Here is an 11,249-nt window from a genome sequence, read left to right as displayed (position 1 = left end):
TAAACTATTTGTACTCAAATTCTTGTGTCAGCATCTGCTTCTGAGTGAACTCAAAGACTGAGACAGACAAGTGAAGAGACCATTACAAAACAATGTGTGAAGTTCTATGAGAAAGTTAACTCAACATTGTAAATCAACTATACTTCAATAAAATAAATAAATAAATAAATAATATATATATAAGAGTTAGGAGTGGGATTTTGCAGAAATATTGATATTTAATACACGTTGTAAGGGGCTTTGTTCAAAGAACATTTCCTGGAGTAGGTATTTAAGATGCTTTTTTTTTTTTTTTTAGCCACACCGCATAGCTTGCAGGATCTTAGTTCTCTGAACAGGGATTGAACCTGGGCCCCCTGCAGTAGAAGCACAGAGTCCTAACCACTGGACCACCAGGGAATTCCCCTTGAGGTGCGTTTTTTTTGTTTGTTTGTTTGTTTTGTTTTTTTGCGGTACGCGGGCCTCTCACTGTTGTGGCCTCTCCCGTTGCGGAGCACAGGCTCCGGATGCGCAGGCTCAGCCGCCATGGCTCATGGGCCCAGCCGCTCCGCGGCATGTGGGATCTTCCCGGACCGGGGTACGAACCCGTGTTCCCTGCATCGGTAGGCGGACTCTCAACCACTGCGCCACCAGGGAAGCCCGAGGTGCATTCTTGAAAGTATGAAGAGGTTAGCTAGACAACCAAAAGATGGAGGGTTCCAGTAAGGAGGAATTACAAGTACAAAGTCTTGAAGGCAAGAGACAGTATGTTATCAATGTTTAAGGAGCTGAAAGTGGTCAGATGTGCCTAAAAAAAAAAAAAAAGAGTGAGCATTAGGGGTAAGTGATGAGAAGAAAGCCTGTAGAGGTAGGCAAGGGACAGACCAGAAAGACTTTTATGAGCTAACCAAGGAGATGCTCCTTTAGGCAAGAGTCATAAAGAGGCATTGTGGCAAGTTAAGCAAAGCAGTGATATCAGATTTCTGTTTCAGAAAGATTCACATTTGATAGCACTGGGGAGAATAGATTGCAGGGATCAAGATAAAAAGCTGGAAGACCCATTAGAAGCCTGTGGCAATAAGCCAGGTAAGAAATGATATGAATCTGAACAAAGTTACTGGTAGAGAAAAAGAAGAGAAAGGACAGATCTCAGAGATATTGTCTGCATCACATCAACAGGACTTTTTGACTGATTGACTATGCAGGGTAATGGGAAAGCTAGAATTTGAGAATGACTCCCAAGTGTCTGGCATTGGTGATTGAGTCAATTGATGCAACTGAAGTGGTAGTCACAAAGGGAAAGGTATGGCATGACACGGGGTGATGCCAACATTTAAGGGGCAGGCGGAGAGAGAAGAATTCCATTAGGAGACTGAAACATTGGCAAGAATTGAGACGCCAGCTGCGTGGCATAAGGACCACCAAAACCTATTCATGTGCCCACAGCACACGTAGTAATTCATCACAGATCTCTTTCACTTCATCCTCTGATTTAGCCTAGAATCTTCCTCAACTCGGCACACTTGGAGTAGCAAGGGTCATAACTACTACAAAAAGCTGTTGTGTGGATTAAATAAGATAAATATGTAAAGCACTTAGCATACCACTCCACAAATTGGCCAGACCCTAATAAAAGATATATAACAAATGATAGGGTTGAGTGCATATAATTTGGTCATAAGAGACGGGGCAGGGGAAGCTGAGCGAATTCTCTTCTGAAAGTCTTTATTTTCTCTGAAGTAGGCATCCAGGCTATCTATAAAGAGGAACAGAGGAAGTGGTAGGGGAGAAGCATGAGGAAATTGGAGATGGTTCCAGATAGCTATTGTAGGAAATGGGTACAGGAGCTGACAAAAGACCCACACAGGAATTTTAGGGAATTGCTGCAGACCTGGATGAGGCTGGACACAATAAATGACTTACCCTAAATAAAAAGTTTTGAATCATGGTCTCATTTTCCTTCAAATGTGAGACAATGAAACAACAAACAAACACCACACTAGCAAAAAGGAAAAAAGGGAAACAATGCTCATAGGTAAAATAATCCCTATGCTACGTGTGTTACATAAATTACATAAAGTTCACAGAAACTACCTGAGTAGGATATTATTATTTCCATTTTTTATATGAAGAAACTGAGGCTAAAGATTTTATATCAATCACCCAAGATCACATTTGTAGTAACTGGCAGCGCTGGGATGGAATTCAGGTCAGCCTAGAACCAAGTCTCTGCTATTGGCAGACATATCCTTAATGTGGAATCCACATCTCCATTTTTTATAATTGCTGATGTATTTAATCTTCTTTCTGCTCTGTTCTGATATTTCACTACTCATATTTAAGGGAATTCCTTCATAGTCAGCTATGAAGTAGACACTGAATTGCTGTTAATGATTTCAAACCAGTCTTTGTTGTCATGCTGTTTTTTTCTTCTCTTATGGTTGTGGAGTATTTGATCTACTTCAATTGAATTTGATTTAATGCAAAAAATTAAAATAAATGCCTTTGTCAGCAGAGATGAATATTCCAAAACAAAAGACATTTTAATACTATTTTAATACTCACATTTTTTATCCTTTTCTCTGTTCTCTGCTCTCCCTCTCCCTTCCCTCCTTCCTCTCTCTCTCTTTCTCTCTCTCTCCCTCTCCCTCTCCCTCTCTCTCTCTCTCTGCAGGTGGTTCTCATTATACACAGTCACTATGTTTATAAAATCTCCACAAAAACTGAATCAATCAATTACAAACCACTGCTCCTAGGAGAAACACAGAGTTAGGTTCCTGTGAGACTCTGGTTACAATATTTTTGTCAACCCATAAATACATTAGCCTGTTTTATCTGTATTTCTGTTTAAAAACACCTTATTCAATAATATTGTTGATTCATTAACACTGAACTCACAGCCAGCTGCACTGTAACTTCTGCCGGAACGAAGCTTACCTGACACATGTATTTTCTCCCTATGGCACATCACAGCCTTCGTGCACTCACGCACACTAGACAGTGCTGTGCTTGGGGACGATTTTAAATGGTAGAATCACCAAAAAAAAAAAAGCACACAAAAATTTGAAAAACGTGGCCCTAAATAGACCACGAAAGGACGCTTATTTATAGCATGAGAGTTGAAACAAGGAAACAAAGCACCACCGTGTTAGACTTAGCTCAGAACATCAGCAACTCACATTTTCTCCACTCTGTGCAGGTCTGTGAATGACCAAAGTATACCATGAGTATTGATTGTGAGGTTTCAAATACATTTTAACAAGTTGACAGGTTCAAGAATACAAAATCTGAGAATAATGAGGACTGGCTCTGTGTGTGTATGTGTTTGTCACAAATTTAAAAGCTATCCCAGCTTCCAGCTAATATTTCTTTAGGTATCAGAAACTGTCCCATGCCACAAACAGAAAGGACTGTGTATTGATGGAAAGTTCCATGTGAAGTTTCCTTGGGAAAAGATCCTTAGAAAACCTTGTGAAGTTTGGAAACTACTAGAGAATAAACTCCTAACATTTGACCTGCTTTTTTTTTCTTTTAATAATATGTCTCTTTTGAACTGCCTTCTTTCCATGAATTTTTATATCTTTGCATCTCTTTCAGCAGCAGCATGTCAAAAGGATGACTATATTCTGTGCACATAAAGCCAAAGTACAACACTGGACTGGAAAGACCTTGAAATTTGTTTAAAGCATTTCTGCTTTTGCCAGAACATTAGAAACTAGTTTTTGGCTTTTACTTTTTAAACAGCGGTTGTCAGGATATACTAATATACATTTTTAACCAATCCTTTAGATTACGGCACTTCTATCCTTCAACATTTTGCCTGCTGGAGTCAGAGGCTCATCGCCTCTGGTGAGCACAGTAGCAAAGAGGATATAAACTCTGCAGTAATGCATCCCCTTCACCTTCAAAAACAAAGTAGAGTATCTTGGACTCTATTCCTGGACCTATTGCTGTCCTAATGAATCATGTTTTGTGTAAAAATTGTAATGACTTTTTTGCTGCAAAACAATTGTAGAAGCTGTAAATGCTTTGGGGTCCTCAGTGAGCTTCCCCTCAGATATTCAGAAGTCCCCATCTTCACGCCATCATGCAGCCAAATTATCTTCTTTTGCTACATCTTGGGTAGAATGGTCAAATTCTTTCCATCCATTGCCTAAATAATTTCAAATCAAAATAGATTGTATGTCCATTAGGGCTTGATATTTAAAATCTCTTTTCAAGAACTCTCTATCCTCTAGTTAGCTTCACTGAGTAGGAATGTTATGGTAAAAGCCACTCCAAGTGTATCTTCAGAGCCCACAATATTATCGTACAATAAGTTATCAGCCCTAGGCTGTACCCTCCCCCAAACACTGAGGCCTTATTCATTAGGAACAATTCACCCCTCTAGTGGAAGAATGTGGGTATTGCAGATTGAGTTCTGACAAATAGCTAACTTGAGCTTAAGGCTGGAAAAACCCCTACAGCGCTTTTTTTATTGTAAGATTCCCCCTTTTCTGCTGATTTTATTAAATATAAGCCAAAAGAGAAATCTCTTTAAAATGTTCACTTGATTTCTTATGTTTATACACCGGAAAATGCTTAGAGCTATAAACAGGCAATACTAGCATTTGACTAATAGATTTCTGTTTATATTCATCTCCATTTTTCCCTTGTTCAGAGTCAAATAGAGATTGATTGAAAAAATGGTGTGTTGTATACTTTACAAAGTTAAACAGTAACAGAAGATAGCTTTTCTCATATGCTTCCTATAAACAGTTAGGTTATGTTAGAATCCACAATTTGGCAGCAAAGGGGAAAACTGTTCAGCTGAACTGGATCATAATGGGAAAACAACGATATCACTACGGGTAAATACCAGTAGCCATAGTGGGAATGATGTGAAAATTCTGATTTCAGCTCTGTTATTGTGATGTCCTTGTCAGTAAAAATGTTGGAGTTGAAAAATGCTTCCAAAGATTTACTAGTCCAAAAGTCTGAAGGGGTGAAAGAATTTGTCCTAAGTCGCACAGTTAGTGGCCAAGCATGAGTCCATTTCAGAAATTGACAACTCTTCCTAACACACTCCTGGTCATCACGGCATGACTCTGAAGTCTGGCTGAATGAGTTTGAATCCCACCTTTACTGTGGACCGTCTGGACGATCATAGACACGATCCTTAACCACTCTGCACTTTTCTATTCTTATCTGTACAGTAGGGGTAATGGGGATGCCCATCTCAGAGATGCTTTTGCAAGGATTAAAAGGAGATGCTGCAGGAAAATTACTTATCATAGGACATAATGCATAATATGTATTCAGTGTGGGTTGACAATAACTCCTATTAGGATTATTACTACTATGGGCTTTTCTCTCTGCTGTTTTGGAACATTCTAAAAACAGAACTGCTTTTCACTCCCAGGAGTAAATGAGTATGTAAATTAGGGAAATTTAAGTCTTTGTATTTTATTCCATTACTCATAAGTATTTCAGTACTATGAGAGCATTACTAATCTTCCCCTTCATTTATGCAGTGATATAAGGGTGATAACAGCTGTTTTAAGAGAGAATTTTGATTTTTTTCAGAGTATCATATGCACTGCCTCTATTAAGCCAGATTTGTAAAATAATTCTAGTATAATTTAGATACTGTGGTATATTAGAAACCAAAGATTATAAAGTGTAAATGAGATTTTTTTTCTTCTGCTGACATCATAACAGTTTTTACAGGGCCATTATCATCTCAATGGATACGGATGTCATGCAGTCATCCTCAGATCATAACGAGGTGGACCATTAGTGCTTCCTTCAGAGACCTTATGGTCTGAGATGTTAATGAGCCTTTGGGGAACCCTAAATCCTGGGATGGTTGGGAGGGTACTCCAGACCATAACAGCACCTTCTTTGCAATGACAGTGGATCCTGTCAATTTCTATTAAGGAGCTTCTTAATTCCCCAATCATTAAGATAGTGGAAGGACTTATTATACTAGCCCATAATTAAGGAAACTTTCAGCCATAAATCCCTTCCGTAGAGTAGAGTCCTTCCTTTTATTCAATATGGAATGAATAAAAGGTAAGTCTTCCATAGGAGGAACAATGTAGACATCATCCACCTCAGGAAAAATCTTGTAGAATGAGAATTCTCTCTGGTTTCCCCCAAAATCTTCAGCCTCTACTCACTCCTTTATAAAGGCACACAACAAATGAGAGCCCTTGAGTAAAAACTAGAGGTTCCCCAGCAATGGCTCAGTGGGCATCTCTTGTCACAACTGTCATTTGAATTGAACGGGGTTCGAGTATTTATGCTAGGCATTATGACAGAGAAACACACAAGCTCAAAGCGCTATCTCTGCCCTTAAATAATTCACAAACTGATTGAAAAGAGTGAATATGAAAGGTATAGTAATGACATCAGAATTCAAGGCAACAACACAGAGAGAAACACAGGCAGTACCAGAGTGATTTTCCAACAGTGGGTACAAAGAGTATGCGCTATGAATTAAACGACAAACTACGCATAGAAGTTGATGCTTCGTGAGTATTGCATCCTATTTTAGAGGAGGATGAGTTCAGTAGGACTTGTTTACTATTGACCTTATTTCTTTATGCCTCAGTTTCTCAATAGGTAAATGACTAGATTAACATCCTGCTATAAACTATTACCAGAAAATCAAATGATCATGTTACATTTTTTTGTTATTTTCTATAAAAGGAAGTGATCCCTGGCGTGCTAAAGTGACAGGTGCTATAGAAATATTCAGATAGGGAGAGATACAGGCTTCATTACAAGTGAGGTTTACTATCATAACCCAAAATTTATTGCTTAAAGAAAAGCAGGGAGCCAACTAAGAACAGAAATTATGTGCTGTCATAAAAATCAAAAATGAAAAAATCCAACCCGTTGACCTTGAATGTACAGAAACTTGAAGTTCCCTCATTCTTTTTGATAATCCCAGACTTTTCATCTAAATTTCATTCGACCTCAAGCAGACCTGCATTTGGCTTATTACTGAAATTTCATTGCTGAAATTTTCCAGTGTAAGAAGTTTTCTAATCAGAAGTTAAATTTGTAGAAAATCTCCACTATATTGAAGAAGAAATATATGTCTGCTTATGCATTTTCTGCTTTGGGAATTTGAGTTAGTTTTATTGTGGTGTTTCCAAATCAGGTCTTCTTCAGTACCAGCAGGGGAAAGAATCACACAGCACTCCATCTCAGAGTGAAAGCCCTGAATGAATTGAAGATTTATAAAGGGGTCTGAGCTTTGCTTTAAGTTGTTAATAAGAAACTCCTGGGTTTCAGTCTCTCATCTCAGGTAACTGGCTCTTTAAGGGCATTCAGAAACCAAGGTCTATGATACGATATTTGAGACTTTCTTTATTGTTCTATTTAAGTTCCTTGAGGCAATTCATCTTTTTGGTTGTCATTGTTTCTCCTCTGCTTCTAATCACTTTGTATTTGACTGCCATGTCAGGGAAATCTGCATAGCTCTACTAAGCCTTAAAGATAGGTGCAGTAAGCTAGCTGGCTTGAACATTTTCAGCCTCCAAGGGCATATCACTAGCATTCCTCAAGTTTATCCATCATATTCACTCCTCCTACTTCTCGTAACAGGAAAGGCCTTTACAATACTGACCACCCTCCGCTGATGCCCAATGTGAGCATACAGCCTTCTGGACACAAAGTTGCTTAAAAGGAAATGTGAAAAGCAAAACAACAATAACAACAGCAAAAGGGAGTGAGGCACGTGGCTTCTTGCTCCCTGCCTGCTTCCTGGATCCTGGATATGTGCTCATGCACACATACACACACACACCACATATGGTTTTTCCTCCCTCTACTCATACCCCTCTGCCCTCCTGCAAAGAGCAGCTCTGTGGAGAGAGGCTTTCATTTAGAAATTCAGAGAGCATTTCAGAATTCCGTTGACTATCTGAATAAGCCCCAAGTATACACAAGCTCTGACTCAGGAACTGAGCTTCTTCTTAAAGGATAGTTCTGTACTCTTAACAACTGCACAAGCAACTTGGGCTGCATTATCCAACAGCGTGCCCCCTTGTTTCAGTCTTCAGATGTGGGTGATGTGCATTTATGAGAGATATATACTGGAGCTGTGAAAAAATGATCTGACATTAGTCCCAGATCAAATTAGAGATTAAAAAAAATACTCAACCAAATATAAGCCCTTGAAGGGCAGATATAAATTGGATAAGCTTCCATATTACAAGACTAACGAGAAAGAATTCCGAGACAAGAATGAAAAGCAGAATGCATCCACTCTAAGTAGCTGCTGAAGGAAAAGAGAGAGTGAAACGTGGGCTCATGGGTTGCTTTTCTTGCTTATACAGGAAGGCATTATCTGGGCATCCCTGGGATACCATGGCAATTATTGGTAAGAGCTACATTTCCCTCGAGAGGTGTCCAGTTATACTAAGAAGAGTCAACAGCTTCACCTGGGATGAGGGAAGGAGGTAGGATATAGAAGCTGATCTCCTGCACAAGAGCCTTCCAACTTGGGCATGAAGGATGCTGTTTCATGATTCCTGGTTCATGTGACTAAAATAAAGAAAAATAAATATCCATGTGCCCGTTCTGATATAAATAAGTGATTGAATAAATAAGTAAATGGGGAAAAGAAACAAATCTCTCATACAGAAGCATTCCAAATAATTTATATTATGTAGCTATATCTCCTTCAAGGGTTAATGTTTAACTTTGTATTTATTTACTTACTTTTTTTATTATTGCTGTTTATATTATTTGTGATATTGTTGTTAACTAAGGGCATGGTATACTGTTTGTTTATTTATTTTGTTTTAAATTAGGGGAGAGTAACATAGCTAAGAGATATGGCTGAAAGTCAACAAGGAGTGTATTTAATACCCATTCCATTAAATGGGCCAGTGCATGGAGAAGAAGCAGAGAAACTGGTAAAATAGTGACATCAAAATGTATCATCCACCAAATATTAATGTTATATTATGATGCTTCAGGTATTAAAATTGGATTATTATTCACGTGGTTTTTCCCAAATTGGTTATGTTTTATTTTGCTGCAATTCTACTGTTATTTGTACTATAGAAGAAACATCTATGTAGGAAATTTCCTCCAAGAGTACAAAACCCTTTGAAACTAACCTTCATTAATCTCCCCAGCACCATCTGTGTTAGGGGACAAGCTCTGTTCTTCAGAGCTGCTACTTCAAGACTCAAGTTGATGAGCTTTTTAGGGCATGCGGCTAAGCCAAGATGGGCTGAGACCCAACTCATGGATCCAGTGTCTGAATACGCGGCAACTTCTAGGCTGTTTCATCTGAAGAATCCATAGAAGTAATGAAGACGCTTTCATCTGAAGTTTGCCCTGTACCAGTGTGACCCCTGCATTTTCCTAATGAATCTGCATGTTGAGAGAGGTTAAAGGAGTTAGTCCCCCAATGAGTCAGCAGTGTTCCATGGAAATAAGCACGTGACACCAAACCTTCATCCAGGGATCTTTCTAAGATGAAAATCAAAAACTACAACTATGTTCCCCCACCAATTGCTTCAACATTATCAACGACCCCCTCAATGCCTTGGGGTAAAACGCAAAACTTCTGGGCATATAAGGCAGACCCTCGATGATTTTGAACTGCCTCATCAGACTCATCTTGCATAATCCCTTCATACATTTCTACCAATGAAACTAAACTCCTGATGCATCCAAGCCCTCAACCCATGCTGTGCCTTTTTGCACGTTGTCCTCACAGCCTGCCACTGACTCCCCACCCCTACTTGTACATCCATATGGCCCACTTGGCACATGGCTCATTTTACCATTCAAATCTCTCATCTGCAACTTCTACTACCACATAGGGTGACAAACCATCCCAGTTTGCATGGGACTAAGTGGTTTGTAGGGACTCAGAATTTCAGTGCTAGAACCAGGAGAATTCCAAGCAAGCTGGGACAGGTTGGTCACACTGTGCCACCCCTCACTGACAGAATTAATCTCTCTCACCTCTAATTTTCCTCCACTTTTTACTTTTAATGTTTCTGTGAGGGGCACACTACATTGCATTGATTCACACCTTCTCTTTTAGAGTGTAAACTCAGAGGGCAAGGAGGTGGTTTCATTATCTTTGTAGCCCTACAAAGTACCCCTTAAGGGCAGCAGCATGTTAGAATTGGCCAGAAGGTTTGTTGTTGTTGCTGTTTTAATACCCTCTAACTTCCAAAGATTCTGAATGAATTGATTGGGGTGAGACCTGGGCATGGGTTGTTTTCTGAAGCTTAACCAAGTGATTCTAATGTGCAGTCAAGGTTGCTAACACCTGCTCTAGGATAATGATTCTGCACTGGGGGTGGTGTGTGCCTCAAAACTACACACAGCACCCCAGGTCCAGCTGCCCACAGATTCCAATTTAGATTATCTGGAACAGGGTCCAGGCAGCTGTATCCTTTAAGCATCAGGTGATTCTAATTCATAGCGGTCATTAAGCCCTATTTAATTACATATGTACATATAACCAAACTAAATTCCAGGCCATTCCTATTGCCCTTAACTCTTGCCAGGCATCTATAAATAAGCGCTGATCATAAACAGATATTAACATCTAATGGAATTAATACTTCAATTTTTCACTCATTCCATTATACAAGCTTGTTTTTCTCAATGAATCTCTCCAAGTTGGTTCCTTCATACCTTTATCAACCAAGTAACTACTCCTTCTCTGCTTTCAGGTCCTTGTTTATAAAAAGCCCTTCTCAAAGCCTTTCTCCTAATCTCTTTTTTATTCTATTCATATTCATGATTTTATCTTTCTTCCTTCCCATCATGTAGCACTTGTACAAAGATTAGTTTTCCAGCTCTGCTGTGCCAGCTCTCTAATTCTCTCCTGGTTTCCTACTGCTCCCCAACTCACCCATCCACCCCCCACCAGCACAGCCCACTGACACACTGGACTTCTTTCTCTCTCTTGAACACACTAAGCTAATTCCCCAAATCAGAAACCTTTCACTTTGGCTGAAAGAATTTGCTCGCAGATTTTCAAATGTCCTGCTTCTTTCATGTCACTAAGGTATGAGCTCAAATATCACCTCCCGGGAGAGGCCTCTCCTGTCTGCCCAGTCCAGAGGAACTTCCCCACACTCATTGTCCCCTATCCTTCCAGCCCCTGTTAGTTGTCTCATAGCATTTATCATTTTCTGAAATTACCTTGTTCTGTTATTTGCTTTTCTTTTTATGTCTAACTCCCCTTTAAAGAATGTAAGCTCCATGAGGAAAAAGAATTCCTGGAGCATCTCTTGTTT

The 11,249-nt window shown here is 39.4% G+C and overlaps 1 non-coding gene across 1 annotated transcript; it reads right to left on the bottom strand.

Moving 5' to 3' along the window:
* Positions 1-326: 326 nt before the first annotated feature.
* Positions 327-399, bottom strand: TRNAR-UCU (transfer RNA arginine (anticodon UCU)). The gene has a single exon. It is a non-coding gene; the product is annotated as a tRNA-Arg (tRNA).
* Positions 400-11,249: the final 10,850 nt, after the last annotated feature.

The sequence above is a fragment of the Tursiops truncatus genome, chromosome 5, assembly GCF_011762595.2.
Source record: "Tursiops truncatus isolate mTurTru1 chromosome 5, mTurTru1.mat.Y, whole genome shotgun sequence".
Taxonomy (NCBI): domain Eukaryota; kingdom Metazoa; phylum Chordata; class Mammalia; order Artiodactyla; family Delphinidae; genus Tursiops; species Tursiops truncatus.
The sequence above is the reverse complement of the archived record's forward strand: the minus strand, read 5'-3'. Positions and strand labels throughout refer to the sequence as shown.